Source organism: Chiloscyllium plagiosum, unplaced genomic scaffold (assembly GCF_037043375.1).
Source record: "Chiloscyllium plagiosum isolate Xiang-an unplaced genomic scaffold, Cpla_swu_hap1 HiC_scaffold_32, whole genome shotgun sequence".
NCBI lineage: Eukaryota > Metazoa > Chordata > Chondrichthyes > Orectolobiformes > Hemiscylliidae > Chiloscyllium > Chiloscyllium plagiosum.
Window position 1 is genome coordinate 50,221,634 of NW_028270170.1, and position 20,206 is coordinate 50,241,839.

A 20,206-nucleotide genomic window follows, 5' to 3' on the forward strand; every position below is an offset into this window, starting at 1 on the left:
GTCAGGGACGGGGCACAGTCAGTGATCAGGATACAGTCAGAGAGGGGGCACATTCAGTGATGGGACACAATCAGCGAAGGGAATACAGTCAGTGACGGGGGCACAGTCAGTGATCAGTATACAGTCAGTGATGAGGATAAAGTCAGTGTTGGGGATACTGTCAGTGATGGGGGCAAAGTCAGTGATGCGGACACAGTCAGCGATGTGGACACAATCAGTGATGGGAATACAGTCAGAGATGGGGATACAGACAGTGATGGGGACCCAGTCAGTGATGGGGATACAGTCAGTGATGGGAATACAGTCAGTGATGGGGACAGAGTCAGTGATGGGTACACAATCAGTGATTGGGGGACAGTCAGTGATGGGGTCACACACAGAGATGGGAATACCGTCAGTGATGGGGATACAGTCAGTGATGGGAATACTGTCAGTGATGGGGACACCGTTAGTGATGGGGACACAGACGGTGATGGGGACACAATCAGTGATGGGGATACAGTCAGTGATGGGGATACAGTCAGTGATGGGGATACAATCAGTGATGGGAATACAGTCAGTGATGGGGTCACAACCAGTGATGGAAATACAGTCAGTGATGGGGCCCAGTCAGTGATGGGGATACAGTCAGTGATGGGTTTACAGTCAGTGATGGGGCACAGTCAGTGATGGGGATACAGTCAGTGATGGGGAACAGTCAGTGATTGTAATACAGTCAGTGATGGGGACATTGTCAGTGATGGGGCAACGTCAGTGATGGGGACGCAGTGAGTGATGGGAACACAGTCAGTGATGGGAATACAATCAGTGATGGGGACACAGTCAGTGATGGGGATACAATCAGTGATGGGAATACAGTCAGTGATGGGGACACAGTCAGTGACAGGAATACAGTCAGTGATGGGGTCACAACCAATGATGGAAATACAGTCAGTGATGGGGACACAGTCAGTGATGGGGATACAGTCAGTGATGGGTTTACAGTCAGTGATGGGGCACAGTCAGTGATGGGGATACAGTCAGTGATGGGGAACAGTCAGTGATTGTAATACAGTCAGTGATGGGGACATAGTCAGTGATGGGGCAACGTCAGTGATGGGGACGCAGTGAGTGATGGGAACACAGTCAGTGATGGGAATACAATCAGTGATGGGGACACAGTCAGCTATGGGGATACAATCAGTGATGGGAATACAGTCAGTGATGGGGACACAGTCAGTGACAGGAATACAGTCAGTGATGGGGTCACAACCAATGATGGAAATACAGTCAGCGATGGGGACACAGTCAGTGATGGGGATACTGTCAGTGATGGGGTTACCGTCAGTGATGGGGCACAGTCAGTGATGGGGATATAGTCAGTGATGGGGAACAGTCAGTGATTGTAATACAGTCAGTGATGGGGACATAGTCAGTGATGGGGCACCGTCAGTGATGGGGATGCATTGAGTGATGGGAACACAGTCCGTGCTGGGGGCACAGTCAGTGATGGGGACTCAGTGAGTGATGGGAATACAGTCAGTGATGGGGACATAGTCAGTGATGGGGCACAGTCAGTGATCGGGATACAGTCAGTGAGGGGGCACAGTCAGTGATTGGAATACAGTCAGTGATGGGGATACAGACAGTGATGGGGACACAGTCAGTGATGGGAATACAGTCAGTGATGGGGATACAGTCAGTGATGGGGATACAATCAGTGACGGGAATACAGTCAGTGATGGGGACACAGTCAGTGACGGGAATACAGTCAGTGATGGGGTCACAACCAGTGATGGAAATACAGTCAGCGATGGAGACACAGTCAGTGATGGGGATACTGTAAGTGATGGGGTTACAGTCAGTGATGGGGCACAGTCAGTGATGGGGATACAGTCAGTGATGGGGAACAGTCAGTGATTGTAATACAGTCAGTGATGGGGACACATTCAGTGATGGGGGCACAGTTAGTGATGGGAATACAGTCAGTGATGGGGATACAGTCAGTGATGGGGAACAGTCAGTGATTGTAATACAGTCAGTGATGGGGACATTGTCAGTGATGGGGCAACGTCAGTGATGGGGACGCAGTGAGTGATGGGAACACAGTCAGTGATGGGAATACAATCAGTGATGGGGACACAGTCAGTGATGGGGATACAATCAGTGATGGGAATACAGTCAGTGATGGGGACACAGTCAGTGACAGGAATACAGTCAGTGATGGGGTCACAACCAATGATGGAAATACAGTCAGTGATGGGGACACAGTCAGTGATGGGGATACAGTCAGTGATGGGTTTACAGTCAGTGATGGGGCACAGTCAGTGATGGGGATACAGTCAGTGATGGGGAACAGTCAGTGATTGTAATACAGTCAGTGATGGGGACATAGTCAGTGATGGGGCAACGTCAGTGATGGGGACGCAGTGAGTGATGGGAACACAGTCAGTGATGGGAATACAATCAGTGATGGGGACACAGTCAGCGATGGGGATACAATCAGTGATGGGAATACAGTCAGTGATGGGGACACAGTCAGTGACAGGAATACAGTCAGTGATGGGGTCACAACCAATGATGGAAATACAGTCAGCGATGGGGACACAGTCAGTGATGGGGATACTGTCAGTGATGGGGTTACCGTCAGTGATGGGGCACAGTCAGTGATGGGGATATAGTCAGTGATGGGGAACAGTCAGTGATTGTAATACAGTCAGTGATGGGGACATAGTCAGTGATGGGGCACCGTCAGTGATGGGGATGCATTGAGTGATGGGAACACAGTCCGTGCTGGGGGCACAGTCAGTGATGGGGACACAGTGAGTGATGGGAATACAGTCAGTGATGGGGACATAGTCAGTGATGGGGCACAGTCAGTGATCGGGATACAGTCAGTGAGGGGGCACAGTCAGTGATTGGAATACAGTCAGTGATGGGGATACAGACAGTGATGGGGACACAGTCAGTGATGGGAATACAGTCAGTGATGGGGATACAGTCAGTGATGGGGATACAATCAGTGACGGGAATACAGTCAGTGATGGGGACACAGTCAGTGACGGGAATACAGTCAGTGATGGGGTCACAACCAGTGATGGAAATACAGTCAGCGATGGAGACACAGTCAGTGATGGGGATACTGTCAGTGATGGGGTTACCGTCAGTGATGGGGCACAGTCAGTGATGGGGATATAGTCAGTGATGGGGAACAGTCAGTGATTGTAATACAGTCAGTGATGGGGACATAGTCAGTGATGGGGCACCGTCAGTGATGGGGATGCATTGAGTGATGGGAACACAGTCCGTGCTGGGGGCACAGTCAGTGATGGGGACACAGTGAGTGATGGGAATACAGTCAGTGATGGGGACATAGTCAGTGATGGGGCACAGTCAGTGATCGGGATACAGTCAGTGAGGGGGCACAGTCAGTGATTGGAATACAGTCAGTGATGGGGATACAGACAGTGATGGGGACACAGTCAGTGATGGGAATACAGTCAGTGATGGGGATACAGTCAGTGATGGGGATACAATCAGTGACGGGAATACAGTCAGTGATGGGGACACAGTCAGTGACGGGAATACAGTCAGTGATGGGGTCACAACCAGTGATGGAAATACAGTCAGCGATGGAGACACAGTCAGTGATGGGGATACTGTAAGTGATGGGGTTACAGTCAGTGATGGGGCACAGTCAGTGATGGGGATACAGTCAGTGATGGGGAACAGTCAGTGATTGTAATACAGTCAGTGATGGGGACACATTCAGTGATGGGGGCACAGTTAGTGATGGGAATACAGTCAGTGATGGGGCTACAGTCAGTGATGGGAGTATAATCAGTGATGGGGGCAGAAACGGTGATGGGAATACAGTCAGTGATGGGGGCACAGTCAGTGATGGGGACACAGTCAGTGATGGGGGCACAGTCAGTGATGGGGCACAGTCAGTGATGGGGACATAATCAGTGATGGGGCACAGTCAGTGATGGGGACACAATGAGTGATGGGAATACAGTCAGAGATGGTGACATAGTCAGTGATGGGGACGCAGTGAGTGATGGGAATACAGTCAGTGAGGGGGCATAGTCAGTGATGGGAATACAGTCAGTGATAGGGTCACAGTGTGATAGGAATACAGTCAGTGATGGGGATACAGTCAGTGATGGGAATACAGTCAGTGATGGGAATACAGTCAGTGATGGGGACACAGTCAGGGATGGGGGCACAGTCAGTGATGGGGACACAGTCAGTGATGGGGACATAATCAGTGATGGGGATACAGTCAGTGATGGGGATACAGTCAGTGATGGGGACACATACAGTGATGGGAATACAGTCAGTGATGGGGATACAGTCAGTAATGGGAATACCGTCAGTGATGGGGACACAGTCAGTGATAGGGATACAGTCAGTGATGGGAATACAATCAGTGATGGGGTCACAGCCAGTGATGGGGACATAGTCAGTGATGGGGACACAGTGAGTGATGGGAATACAGTCACTGATGGGGCAGTCAGTGATGGGGATGCAGTGAGTGATGGGAACACAGTCAGTGATGGGGACATCGTCAGGGACGGGGCACAGTCAGTGATCAGGATACAGTCAGAGAGGGGGCACATTCAGTGATGGGACACAATCAGCGAAGGGAATACAGTCAGTGACGGGGGCACAGTCAGTGATGAGAATACAGTCAGTGATGAGGATAAAGTCAGTGTTGGGGATACTGTCAGTGATGGGGGCAAAGTCAGTGATGCGGACACAGTCAGCGATGTGGACACAATCAGTGATGGGAATACAGTCAGTGATGGGGATACAGACAGTGATGGGGACACAGTCAGTGATGGGGATACAGTCAGTGATGGGAATACAGTCAGTGATGGGGACAGAGTCAGTGATGGGTACACAATCAGTGATTGGGGGACAGTCAGTGATGGGGTCACACACAGAGATGGGAATACCGTCAGTGATGGGGATACAGTCAGTGATGGGAATACTGTCAGTGATGGGGACACCGTTAGTGATGGGGACACAGACGGTGATGGGGACACAATCAGTGATGGGGATACAGTCAGTGATGGGGATACAGTCAGTGATGGGGATACAATCAGTGATGGGAATACAGTCAGTGATGGGGTCACAACCAGTGATGGAAATACAGTCAGTGATGGGGCACAGTCAGTGATGGGGATACAGTCAGTGATGGGTTTACAGTCAGTGATGGGGCACAGTCAGTGATGGGGATACAGTCAGTGATGGGGAACAGTCAGTGATTGTAATACAGTCAGTGATGGGGACATTGTCAGTGATGGGGCAACGTCAGTGATGGGGACGCAGTGAGTGATGGGAACACAGTCAGTGATGGGAATACAATCAGTGATGGGGACACAGTCAGTGATGGGGATACAATCAGTGATGGGAATACAGTCAGTGATGGGGACACAGTCAGTGACAGGAATACAGTCAGTGATGGGGTCACAACCAATGATGGAAATACAGTCAGTGATGGGGACACAGTCAGTGATGGGGATACAGTCAGTGATGGGTTTACAGTCAGTGATGGGGCACAGTCAGTGATGGGGATACAGTCAGTGATGGGGAACAGTCAGTGATTGTAATACAGTCAGTGATGGGGACATAGTCAGTGATGGGGCAACGTCAGTGATGGGGACGCAGTGAGTGATGGGAACACAGTCAGTGATGGGAATACAATCAGTGATGGGGACACAGTCAGCGATGGGGATACAATCAGTGATGGGAATACAGTCAGTGATGGGGACACAGTCAGTGACAGGAATACAGTCAGTGATGGGGTCACAACCAATGATGGAAATACAGTCAGCGATGGGGACACAGTCAGTGATGGGGATACTGTCAGTGATGGGGTTACCGTCAGTGATGGGGCACAGTCAGTGATGGGGATATAGTCAGTGATGGGGAACAGTCAGTGATTGTAATACAGTCAGTGATGGGGACATAGTCAGTGATGGGGCACCGTCAGTGATGGGGATGCATTGAGTGATGGGAACACAGTCCGTGCTGGGGGCACAGTCAGTGATGGGGACACAGTGAGTGATGGGAATACAGTCAGTGATGGGGACATAGTCAGTGATGGGGCACAGTCAGTGATCGGGATACAGTCAGTGAGGGGGCACAGTCAGTGATTGGAATACAGTCAGTGATGGGGATACAGACAGTGATGGGGACACAATCAGTGATGGGAATACAGTCAGTGATGGGGATACAGTCAGTGATGGGGATACAATCAGTGACGGGAATACAGTCAGTGATGGGGACACAGTCAGTGACGGGAATACAGTCAGTGATGGGGTCACAACCAGTGATGGAAATACAGTCAGCGATGGAGACACAGTCAGTGATGGGGATACTGTAAGTGATGGGGTTACAGTCAGTGATGGGGCACAGTCAGTGATGGGGATACAGTCAGTGATGGGGAACAGTCAGTGATTGTAATACAGTCAGTGATGGGGACACATTCAGTGATGGGGGCACAGTTAGTGATGGGAATAAAGTCAGTCATGGGGATACAGTCAGTGATGGGAATACAGTCAGTGATGGGGCTACAGTCAGTGATGGGATTATAATCAGTGATGGGGGCAGAAACGGTGATGGGAATACAGTCAGTGATGGGGGCACAGTCAGTGATGGGGACACAATCAGTGATGGGGGCACAGTCAGTGATGGGGCACAGTCAGTGATGGGGACATAATCAGTGATGGGGCACAGTCAGTGATGGGGACACAATGAGTGATGGGAATACAGTCAGAGATGGTGACATAGTCAGTGATGGGGACGCAGTGAGTGATGGGAATACAGTCAGTGAGGGGGCATAGTCAGTGATGGGAATACAGTCAGTGATAGGGTCACAGTGTGATGGGAATACAGTCAGTGATGGGGATACAGTCAGTGATGGGAATACAGTCAGTGATGGGAATACAGTCAGTGATGGGGACACAGTCAGTGATGGGGGCACAGTCAGTGATGGGGACACAGTCAGTGATGGGGACATAATCAGTGATGGGGCACAGTCAGTGATGGGGACACAATGAGTGATGGGAATACAGTCAGAGATGGTGACATAGTCAGTGATGGGGACGCAATGAGTGATGTGAATACAGTCAGTGAGGGGGCATAGTCAGTGATGGGAATACAGTCAGTGATAGGGTCACAGTGTGATGGGAATACAGTCAGTGATGGGGATACAGTCAGTGATGGGAATACAGTCAGTGATGGGAAACAGTCAGTGATGGGATTACAGTCAGTGATGAGGATGCAGTCAGTAATGGGAATACCGTCAGTGATGGGGACACAGTCAGTGATAGGGATACTGTCAGTGATGGGAATACAGTCAGTGATGGGTTCACAGCCAGTGATGGGGACACAATCAGTGATGGGGACACAGTCAGTGATGGGAATACAGAAAGTGATGGGGTCACAGTCAGTGATGGGAATACAGTCAGTGATGGGAATACAGTGAGTAATCAGAATACAGTCAGTGATGGTGATACAGTCAGTGATGGGAGTACAGTTAGTGATGGGAACACAGTGAGTGGTGGGAATACCGTCAGTGATGGGGAAACAGTCAGTGATGGGGACACAGTCAGTGATGGGAATACAGTCAGTGATGGGGATACAGACAGTGATGGGGACCCAGTCAGTGATGGGGATACAGTCAGTGATGGGAATACAGTCAGTGATGGGGACAGAGTCAGTGATGGGTACACAATCAGTGATTGGGGGACAGTCAGTGATGGGGTCACACACAGAGATGGGAATACCGTCAGTGATGGGGATACAGTCAGTGATGGGAATACTGTCAGTGGTGGGGACACCGTTAGTGATGGGGACACAGACAGTGATGGGGATACAGTCAGTGATGGGAATACAGTCAGTGATGGGAAACAGTCAGTGATGGGATTACAGTCAGTGATGAGGATGCAGTCAGTAATGGGAATACCGTCAGTGATGGGGACACAGTCAGTGATAGGGATACTGTCAGTGATGGGAATACAGTCAGTGATGGGTTCACAGCCAGTGATGGGGACACAATCAGTGATGGGGACACAGTCAGTGATGGGAATACAGAAAGTGATGGGGTCACAGTCAGTGATGGGAATACAGTCGGTGATGGGAATACAGTGAGTAATCAGAATACAGTCAGTGATGGTGATACAGTCAGTGATGGGAGTACAGTTAGTGATGGGAACACAGTGAGTGGTGGGAATACTGTCAGTGATGGGGACACAGTCAGTGATGGGAATACAGTCAGTGATGGGGATACAGACAGTGATGGGAAAACAGTCAGTGATGGGGTCACAACCAGTGATGGGAATACAGTCAGTGATGGGGACACATTCAGTGATTGGGACACAGTCAGTGATGGGGACGCAGTGAGTGATGGGAACACAGCTAGTGTTGGGAATACATCAGTGATGGGGACACAGTCAGTGATGGGGATACAATCAGTGATGGGAATACAGTCAGTGATGGGGACACAGTCAGTGACAGGAATACAGTCAGTGATGGGGTCACAACCAACGATGGAAATACAGTCAGTGATGGGGACACAGTCAGTGATGGGGATACAGTCAGTGATGGGTTTACAGTCAGTGATGGGGATACAATCAGTGATGGGAATACAGTCAGTGATGGGGTCACAACCAGTGATGGAAATACAGTCAGTGATGGGGACACAGTCAGTGCTGGGGACATAGTCAGTGATGGGTGCACAGTCAATGATGGGAATACAGTCAGTGATGGGGTCTCAGCCAGTGTAGGGGATACAGTCAGTGATGGGGATACAGTCAGTGCAGGGGATACAGTCAGTGATGGGGATACAGTCAGTGATGGGGTCACTGTCAGTGTAAGGGATACAGTCAGTGATGGCGATACAGTCAGTGATGGGGATACAGTCAGTGATGGTGTCACAGTCAGTGTAGGGGATGCAGTCAGTGATGGGGATACAGTCAGTGATGGGGACATAGTCAGTGATGGGGCACAGTCAGTGAATGGGATACAGTCAGTGAGGGGGCACAGTCAGTGATGGGAATACAGTCAGTGATAGGGTCACAGTCAGTGATGGGGACATAGTCAGTGATGGGGCAACGTCAGTGATGGGGACGCAGTGAGTGATGGGAACACAGTCAGTGATGGGAATACAATCAGTGATGGGGACACAGTCAGTGATGGGGATACAATCAGTGATGGGAATGCAGTCAGTGATGGGGACACAGTCACTGACAGGAATACAGTCAGTGATGGGGTCACAACCAATGATGGAAATACAGTCAGCGATGGGGACACAGTCAGTGATGGGGATACTGTCAGTGATGGGTTTACAGTCAGTGATGGGGCACAGTCAGTGATGGGGATACAGTCAGTGATGGGGGCACAGTCAGTGATGGGGATACAGTCAGTGATGGGGAACAGTCAGTGATTGTAATACAGTCAGTGATGGGGACATAGTCAGTGATGGGGCACCGTCAGTGATGGGGATGCATTGAGTGATGGGAACACAGTCCGTGCTGGGGGCACAGTCAGTGATGGGGACACAGTGAGTGATGGGAATACAGTCAGTGATGGGGACATAGTCAGTGATGGGGCACAGTCAGTGATCGGGATACAGTCAGTGAGGGGGCACAGTCAGTGATTGGAATACAGTCAGTGATGGGGATACAGACAGTGATGGGGACACAATCAGTGATGGGAATACAGTCTGTGATGGGGATACAGTCAGTGATGGGGATACAATCAGTGACGGGAATACAGTCAGTGATGGGGACACAGTCAGTGACGGGAATACAGTCAGTGATGGGGTCACAACCAGTGATGGAAATACAGTCAGCGATGGGGTCACAGTCAGTGATGGGGCACAGTCAGTGATGGGGATACAGTCAGTGATGGGGAACAGTCAGTGATTGTAATACAGTCAGTGATGGGGACATAGTCAGTGATGGGGCACTGTCATGTGATGGGGACGCAGTGAGTGATGGGAACACAGTCCGTGCTGGGGGCACAGTCAGTGATGGGGACACAGTGAGTGATGGGAATACAGTCAGTGATGGGGACATAGTCAGTGATGGGGCACAGACAGTGATCGGGATACAGTCAGTGATGGGGCACAGTCAGTGATGGGAATACAGCCAGTGATAGGGTCAGAGTCAGTGATGGGAATACAGTCAGTGATGGGAATACAATCAGTGATGGGGACACAGTCAGTGATGGGGATACAGTCAGTGATGGGAATACAGTCAGTGATGGGAATACAGTCAGTGATGAGGATGCAGTCAGTAATGGGAATACCATCAGTGATGGGGACACAGTCAGTGAGAGGGATACAGACAGTGATGGGAATACAGTCAGTGATGGGGTCACAGCCTGTGATGGGGACACAGTCAGTGATGGGGATACAGTCAATGATGGGAATACAGTCAGTGATGGGGTCACAACCAGTGATGGAAATACAGTCAGTGATGGGGACACAGTCAGTGATGGGGTTACAGTCAGTGATGGGGCACAGTCAGTGATGAGGATGCAGTCAGTGATGGGGACACAGTCAGTGATGGGGTTACAGTCAGTGATGGGGCACAGTCAGTGATGAGGATACAGTCAGTGATTGGGTCACAGTCAGTGATGGGGATGCAGTCAGTGATGGGAACACAGTCAGTGATGGGAATACAGTCAGTGATGAGGATGCAGTCAGTAATGGGAATACCGTCAGTGATGGGGACATAGTCAGTGATAGGGATACAGTCAGTGATGGGGGCACAGTCAGTGATGCGGACACCGTCAGTGATGGGGACACAATCAGTGATGGGAATACAGTCAGTGATGGGGACACAGTCAGTGATGGGGGCACAGTCAGTGATGTGGATACAGTCAGTGATGGGAATACAGTCAGTGATCGGGACACAGTCAGTGATCGGGACACAGTCAGTGATCGGGATACAGTCAGTGATGGGAATACATTCAGTGAAGGGGTCACAGTCAGTGATGGGTCCGCAATCAGTGATGGGAATACAGTCAGTGATAGGGTCACACACAGAGATGGGAATACCGTCAGTGATGGGAATACCATCAGTGATGGGGACACAGTTCGTAATGGGGACACAGACAGTGATGGGAATAAAGTCAGTGATGGGGATAAAGTCAGTGATGGGGATACAGTCAGTGATGGGGAACAGTCAGTGATGGGAATACAGTCACTGATGAGGACACATTCAGTGATGGGGGCACAGTTAGTGATGGGAATAAAATCAGTGATGGGGACACAATCCGTGATGTGAATACTGTCAGTGATGGGGACAGACACAGTGATGGAGATAAAGTCAGTGATGGGAATAAAGTCAGTGATGGGGATACATTCAGTGATGGGGATACAGTCAGTGATGGGAATACAGTCAGTGATGGGGACTCAGTTAGTGATGGGGACACATTCAGTGATGGGACACAATCAGCGATGGGAATACAGTCAGTGACGGCGGCACAGTCAGTGATGAGAATACAGTCAGTGTTGGGGATACAGTCAGTGATGGGAATAGAGTCAGTAATAAGAATACAGTCAGTGATGGTGATACAGTCAGTGATGGGAGTACAGTCAGTGATGGGGACACAGTGAGTGATGGGAATGCCGTCAGTGATGGGAGCACAGTCAATGATGGGAATACAGTCAGTGATGGGGTCACAGTCAGTGTAGGGGATACAGTCAGTGTAGGGGATACAGTCAGTGATGGGAATACAGTCAGTGATGGGGTCACAGTCAGTGTAGGGGATACAGTCTGTGATGGGGATACAGTCAGTGATGGGAACACAGTCAGTGATGGCAGCACAGTCAGTGATGGGGACACAGTGAGTGATGGGAATACAGTCAGTGATGGGGACATAGTCAGTGATCGGGATACAGTCAGTGAGTGGACATAGTCAGTGATGGGAATACAGTCAGTGATAGGGTCACAGTGTGATGGGAATACAGTCAGTGATGGGGACACAGTCAGTGATGGGGTTACAGTCAGTGATGGGAATACAGTCGGTGATGGGAATACAGTCAGTGATGGGGACACAGTCAGTGATGGGGATACAGTCAGTGATGGGAATACAGTCAGTGATGGGAATACAGTCAGTGAGGAGGATGCAGTCAGTAATGGGAATACCGTCAGTGATGGGGACACAGTCAGTGATGGGGATACAGTCAGTGATGGGAATACAGTCAGTGATGGGGTCACAGTCAGTGATGAGAATACAGTCAGTGATCGGGACACACACAGTGATGGGGATACAGTCAGTGATAGGAATACAGTCAGTGATGGGGATACAGTCAGTAATGGCGATAAAGTCAGTGATGGGAATACAGTCAGTGATGGGGAATGAGTTAGTGATGGGGATACAGTCAGTGATGGGGATACAGTCAGTGATGGGAATACAGTCAGTGATGGGAATACAGTCAGTGATGGGGGCAGAGTCATTGATGGGGATACAGTCAGTGATGGGAATACAGTCAGTGATGGGAATACAGTCAGTGATGAGCATGCAGTCAGTAATGGGAATACCGTCAGTGATGGGGACACAGTCAGTGATAGGGATACTGTCAGTGATGGGAATACAGTCAGTGACGGGGTCACAGCCAGTGATGGGGACACAGTCAGTGATGGGGATACAGTAAATGATGGGAATATAGTCAGTGATGGGGACAGAGTCAGTGATGGGTACACAATCAGTGATTGGGGCACAGTCAGTGATGGGGTCACACACAGAGATGGGGATACAGTCAGAGAAGGGAATACTGTCAGTGATGGGGTCCCGTTAGTGATGGGGACACAGACAGTGATTGGGACACAATCAGTGATGGGAATACAGTCAGTGATGGGTACACCGTCAGTGATGGGAATACAGTCAATGATGTGGTCACAACCAGTGATGGGGATACAGTCAGTGATGGGAATACAGTCAGTGAGGAGGATACAGTCAGTAATGGGAATACCGTCAGTGATGGGGACACAGTCAGTGATAGGGATACAGTCAGTGATGGGAATACAGTCAGTGATGGGGTCACAGCCAGTGATGGGGACACAGTCAGTGATGGGGATACAGTCAATGATGGGAATACAGTCAGTGATGGGGTCACAGTCAGTGATGAGAATACAGTCAGTGATGGGGACACACACAGTGATGGGGATACAGTCGGTGATAGGAATACAGTCAATGATGGGGATACAGTCAGTGATGGCGATAAAGTCAGTGATGGGAATACAGTCAGTGATGGGGAATGAGTTAGTGATGGGGATACAGTCAGTGATGGGGATACAGTCAGTGATGGGAATACAGTCAGTGATGGGAATACAGTCAGTGATGGGAATACAGTCAGTGATGGGGGCAGAGTCAGTGATGGGGTCACACACAGTCAGTGATGGGTATACAGTCAGTGATGGGAATACAGTCAGTGATGAGAATGCAGTCAGTAATGGGAATACCGTCAGTGATGGGGACACAGTCAGTGATAGGGATACAGTCAGTGATGGGAATACAGTCAGTGACGGGATCACAGCCAGTGATGGGGACACAGTCAGTGATGGGGATACAGTAAATGATGGGAATATAGTCAGTGATGGGGACAGAGTCAGTGATGGGTACACAATCAGTGATTGGGGCACAGTCAGTGATGGGGTCACACACAGAGATGGGGATACAGTCAGAGAAGGGAATACTGTCAGTGATGGGGGCACCGTTAGTGATGGGGACACAGACAGTGATTGGGACACAATCAGTGATGGGAATACAGTCAGTGATGGGGACACCGTCAGTGATGGGAAAACAGTCAGTGATGGGGTAACAACCAGTGATGGGAATACAGTCAGTGATGGGGACACATTCAGTGATGGGGACACAGTCAGTGATGGGAATAAAGTCAGTAATGGGGATACAGTATGTGATGGGAATACAGTCAGTTATTCGGTCACAGTCAGTGATGGGAATACAGCCAGTGATGGGGAACAGTCAGTGATGGGGACACAGTCAGTGATGGGGACACACACAGTGATGGGAATACAGTCAGTGATGGGGATACAGTCAGTGATGGGAATACAGTCAGTGATGGGGATACATTCAGTGATGGGGTCACAGAGAATGATGGCAATACAGTCAGTGATGGGGACACAACCAGTGATTCGGATGCAGTGAGTGATGGGAATACAGTCAGTGATGGGGATACAGTCAGTGATGGGGATACAGTCAGTGATGGGAATACAGTCAGTGATGAGGATGCAGTCGGTAATGGGAATACCGTCAGTGATGGGGACACAGTCAGCGATAGGGATACAGTCAGTGATGGGAATACAGTCAGTGATGGGGTCACAGCCAGTGAAGGGGACACAGTCAGTGATGGGAATACAGTCATTGATGGGGTCACAGTAAGTGATGGGAATACAGTCAGTGATGGGGATACAGTCAGTGATGGGGAAACAGTCAGTGATGTGGACATAGTCAGTGATGGGACACAGTGAGTGATGGGAATACAGTCAGTGATGGGGCACAGTCCGTGATGGGAACACAGTCAGTGATCGGGATACATTCAGAGGTGGGGCACATTCAGTGATGGGACACAATCAGCGAGGGGAATACAGACAGTGACAGGGGCACAGTCAGTGATGAGAATACAGTCAGTGATGCGGATAAAGTCAGTGATGGAGATACTGTCAGTGATGGGGGCAAAGTCAGTGATGCGGACACAGTCAGCGATGGGGACATAATCAGTGATGGGAATACAGTCAGTGATGGGGATACAATCAGTGATGGGAATACAGTCATTGATGGGGACACAGTCAGTGACGGGAATACAGTCAGTGATGGGGTCACAACCAGTGATGGAAATACAGTCAGCGATGGGGACACAGTCAGTGAGGGGAAACTGTCAGTGATGGGTTTACAGACAGTGATGGGGCACAGTCAGTGATGGGGATACAGTCAGTGTTGGGGAACAGTCAGTGATTGTAATACAGTCAGTGATGGGGACATAGTCAGTGATGGGGCACCGTCAGTGATGGGGACGCAGTGAGTGATGGGAACACAGTCCGTGCTGGGGGCACAGTCAGTGATGGGGACACAGTGAGTGATGGGAATACAGTCAGTGATGGGGACATAGTCAGTGATGGGGCACAGTCAGTGATCGGGATACAGTCAGTGAGGGGGCACAGTCAGTGATGGGAATACAGTCAGTGATAGGGTCACAGTCAGTGATGGGAATACAGTCAGTGATGGGAATACAGTCAGTGATGGGAATACAATCAGTGATGGGGACAAAGTCAGTGATGGGGATACAGTCAGTGATGGGAATACAGTTAGTGATGGGAATACAGTCAGTGATGAGGATGCAGTCAGTAATGGGAATACCGTCAGTGATGGGGACACAGTCAGTGAGAGGGATACAGACAGTGATGGGAATACAGTCAGTGATGGGGTCACAGCCAGTGATGGGGACACAGTCAGTGATGGGGACACAGTCAATGATGGGAATACAGTCAGTGATGGGGTCACAATCAGTGATGGATATACTGTCAGTGATGGGGACACAGTCAGTGATGGGGTTACAGTCAGTGATGGGGACACATTCAGTGATGGGGGCACAGTTAGTGATGGGAATTATGTCAGTAATGGGGATACAGTCAGTGATGAGAATACAGTCAGTGATGCGGATAAAGTCAGTGATGGGGATACTGTCAGTGATGGGGGCAAAGTCAGTGATGCGGACACAGTTAGCGATGGGGACATAATCAGTGATGGGAATACAGTCAGTGATGGGGATACAATCAGTGATGGGAATACAGTCAGTGATGGGGACACAGTCAGTGACAGGAATACAGTCAGTGATGGGGTCACAACTAATGATGGAAATACAGTCAGCGATGGGGACACAGTCAGTGATGGGGATACTGTCAGTGATGGGGTGACAGTCAGTGATGGGGCACAGTCAGTGATGGGGATACAGTCAGTGTTGGGGAACAGTCAGTGATTGTAATACAGTCAGTGATGGGGACATAGTCAGTGATGGGGCACCGTCAGTGATGGGGACGCAGTGAGTGATGGGAACACAGTCCGTGCTGGGGGCACAGTCAGTGATGGGGACACAGTGAGTGATGGGAATACAGTCAGTGATGGGGACATAGTCAGTGATGGGGCACAGTCAGTGATCGGGATACAGTCAGTGAGGGGGCACAGTCAGTGATGGGAATACAGTCAGTGATAGGGTCACAGTCAGTGATGGGAATACAGTCAGTGATGGGAATACAGTCAGTGATGGGAATACAATCAGTGATGGGGACAAAGTCAGTGATGGGGATACAGTCAGTGATGGGAATACAGTTAGTGATGGGAATACAGTCAGTGATGAGGATGCAGTCAGTAATGGGAATACCGTCAGTGATGGGGCACAGTCAGTGATCGGGATACAGTCAGTGAGGGGGCACAGTCAGTGATGGGAATACAGTCAGTGATAGGGTCACAGTGTGATGGGAATACAGTCAGTGATGGGGAGACAGTCAGTGATGGGGATACAGTCAGTGATGGGAATACAGTCAGTGATGGGAATACAGTCAGTGATGGGGACACAGTCAGTGATGGGGATACAGTCAGTGATGGGAGTACAGTCAGTGATGGGAATACAGTCAGTGATGAGGATGCAGTCAGTAATGGGAATACCGTCAGTGATGGGGACACAGTCAGTGATAGGGATACAGTCAGTGATGGGGGCACAGTCAGTGATGCGGACACAGTCAGTGATGGGGACACAATCAGTGATGGGAATACAGTCAGTGATTGCGACACAATCAGTGATGGGAATACAGTCAGTGATGGGGACAGACGCAGTGATGGGAATAAAGCCAGTGATGGGGATACATTCAGTGATGGGGATACAGTCAGTGATGGGAATACAGTCAGTGATGGGGACTCAGTTAGTGATGGGGACACATTCAGGATGGGACACAATCAGCGATGGGAATACAGTCAGTGACGGGGGCACAGTCAGTGATGAGAATACAGTCAGTGATGGGGATACAGTCAGTGATGGGAATACAGTCAGTAATGAGAATACAGTCAGTGATGGTGATACAGTGAGTGATGGGAGTACAGTCAGTGATGGGGAAACAGTGAGTGATGGGAATACCATCAGTGTTGGGGAAACAGTCAGGGCTTTGGACACAGTCAGTGCTGGGGACAAAGTCAGTGATGGGTGCACAGTCAATGATGGGAATACAGTCAGTGATGGGGTCACAGTCAGTGTAGGGGATACAGTCACTGATGGGGATACAGTCAGTGATGGGAATACAGTCAGTGATGGGGTCACAGTCAGGGTAGGGGATACAGTCAGTGATGGGGATACAGTCAGTGATGGGAACACAGTCAGTGATTGGGGCACAGTCAGTGATGGGGACACAGTGAGTGATGGGAATACAGTCAGTAATGGGGACATAGTCATTGATCGGGATACAGTCAGTGAGTGGACATAGTCAGTGATGGGAATACAGTCAGTGAGGAGGATGCAGTCAGTAATGGGAATACCGTCAGTGATGGGGACACAGTCAGTGATAGGGATACAGTCAGTGATGGGAATACAGTCAGTGATTGGGTCACAGCCAGTGATGGGGACACAGTCAGTGATGGGGATACAGTCAATGATGGGAATACAGTCAGTGATGGGGTCACAGTCAGTGATGAGAATACAGTCAGTGATGGGGACACACACAGTGATGGGGATACAGTCGGTGATAGGAATACAGTCAGTGATGGGGATACAGTCAGTGATGGCGATAAAGTCAGTGATGGGAATAGAGTCAGTGATGGGGAATGAGTTAGTGATGGGGATACAGTCAGTGATGGGGATACAGTCAGTGATGGGAATACAGTCAGTGATGGGAATACAGTCAGTGATGGGAATACAGTCAGTGATGGGGGCAGAGTCAGTGATGGGGATACAGTCAGTGATGGATATACAGTCAGTGATGGGAATACAGTCAGTGATGAGGATGCAGTCAGTAATGGGAATACCGTCAGTGATGGGGACACAGTCAGTGATAGGGATACAGTCAGTGATGGGATTACAGTCAGTGACGGGGTCACAGCCAGTGATGGGGACACAGTCAGTGATGGGGATACAGTAAATGATGGGAATATAGTCAGTGATGGGGACAGAGTCAGTGATGGGTACACAATCAGTGATTGGGGCACAGTCAGTGATGGGGTCACACACAGAGATGGGGATACAGTCAGAGAAGGAAATACTGTCAGTGATGGGGGCACCGTTAGTGATGGGGACACAGACAGTGATTGGGACACAATCAGTGATGGGAATACAGTCAGTGATGGGGACACCGTCAGTAATGGGAAAACAGTCAGTGATGGGGTCACAACCAGTGATGGGAATACAGTCAGTGATGGGGACACATTCAGTGATGGGGACACAGTCAGTGATGGGAATAAAGTCAGTAATGGGGATACAGTATGTGATGGGAATACAGTCAGTTATTCGGTCACAGTCAGTGATGGGAATACAGCCAGTGATGGGGAACAGACAGTGATGGGGACACAGTCAGTGATGGGGACACACACAGTGATGGGAATACAGTCAGTGATGGGGATACAGTCAGTGATGGGAATACAGTCAGTGATGGGGATACATTCAGTGATGGGGTCACAGAGAATGATGGCAATACAGTCAGTGATGGGGACACAACCAGTGATTCGGATGCAGTGAGTGATGGGAATACAGTCAGTGATGGGGATACAGTCAGTGATGGGGATACAGTCAGTGATGGGAATACAGTCAGTGATGAGGATGCAGTCGGTAATGGGAATACCGTCAGTGATGGGGACACAGTCAGCGATAGGGATACAGTCAGTGATGGGAATACAGTCAGTGATGGGGTCACAGCCAGTGAAGGGGACACAGTCAGTGATGGGAATACAGTCATTGATGGGGTCACAGTAAGTGATGGGAATACAGTCAGTGATGGGGATACAGTCAGTAATGGGGAAACAGTCAGTGATGTGGACATAGTCAGTGATGGGACACAGTGAGTGATGGGAATACAGTCAGTGATGGGGCACAGTCCGTGATGGGAACACAGTCAGTGATCGGGATACATTCAGAGGTGGGGCACATTCAGTGATGGGACACAATCAGCGAGGGGAATACAGACAGTGACAGGGGCACAGTCAGTGATGAGAATACAGTCAGTGATGCGGATAAAGTCAGTGATGGGGATACTGTCAGTGATGGGGGCAAAGTCAGTGATGCGGACACAGTCAGCGATGGGGACATAATCAGTGATGGGAATACAGTCAGTGATGGGGATACAATCAGTGATGGGAATACAGTCATTGATGGGGACACAGTCAGTGACGGGAATACAGTCAGTGATGGGGTCACAACCAGTGATGGAAATACAGTCAGCGATGGGGACACAGTCAGTGAGGGGAAACTGTCAGTGATGGGTTTACAGACAGTGATGGGGCACAGTCAGTGATGGGGATACAGTCAGTGTTGGGGAACAGTCAGTGATTGTAATACAGTCAGTGATGGGGACATAGTCAGTGATGGGGCACCGTCAGTGATGGGGACGCAGTGAGTGATGGGAACACAGTCCGTGCTGGGGGCACAGTCAGTGATGGGGACACAGTGAGTGATGGGAATACAGTCAGTGATGGGGACATAGTCAGTGATGGGGCACAGTCAGTGATCGGGATACAGTCAGTGAGGGGGCACAGTCAGTGATGGGAATACAGTCAGTGACAGGGTCACAGTCAGTGATGGGAATACAGTCAGTGATGGGAATACAGTCAGTGATGGGAATACAATCAGTGATGGGGACAAAGTCAGTGATGGGGATACAGTCAGTGATGGGAATACAGTTAGTGATGGGAATACAGTCAGTGATGAGGTTGCAGTCAGTAATGGGAATACCGTCAGTGATGGGGACACAGTCAGTGAGAGGGATACAGACAGTGATGGGAATACAGTCAGTGATGGGGTCACAGCCAGTGATGGGGACACAGTCAGTGATGGGGACACAGTCAATGATGGGAATACAGTCAGTGATGGGGTCACAATCAGTGATGGATATACTGTCAGTGATGGGGACACAGTCAGTGATGGGGTTACAGTCAGTGATGGGGACACATTCAGTGATGGGGGCACAGTTAGTGATGGGAATTATGTCAG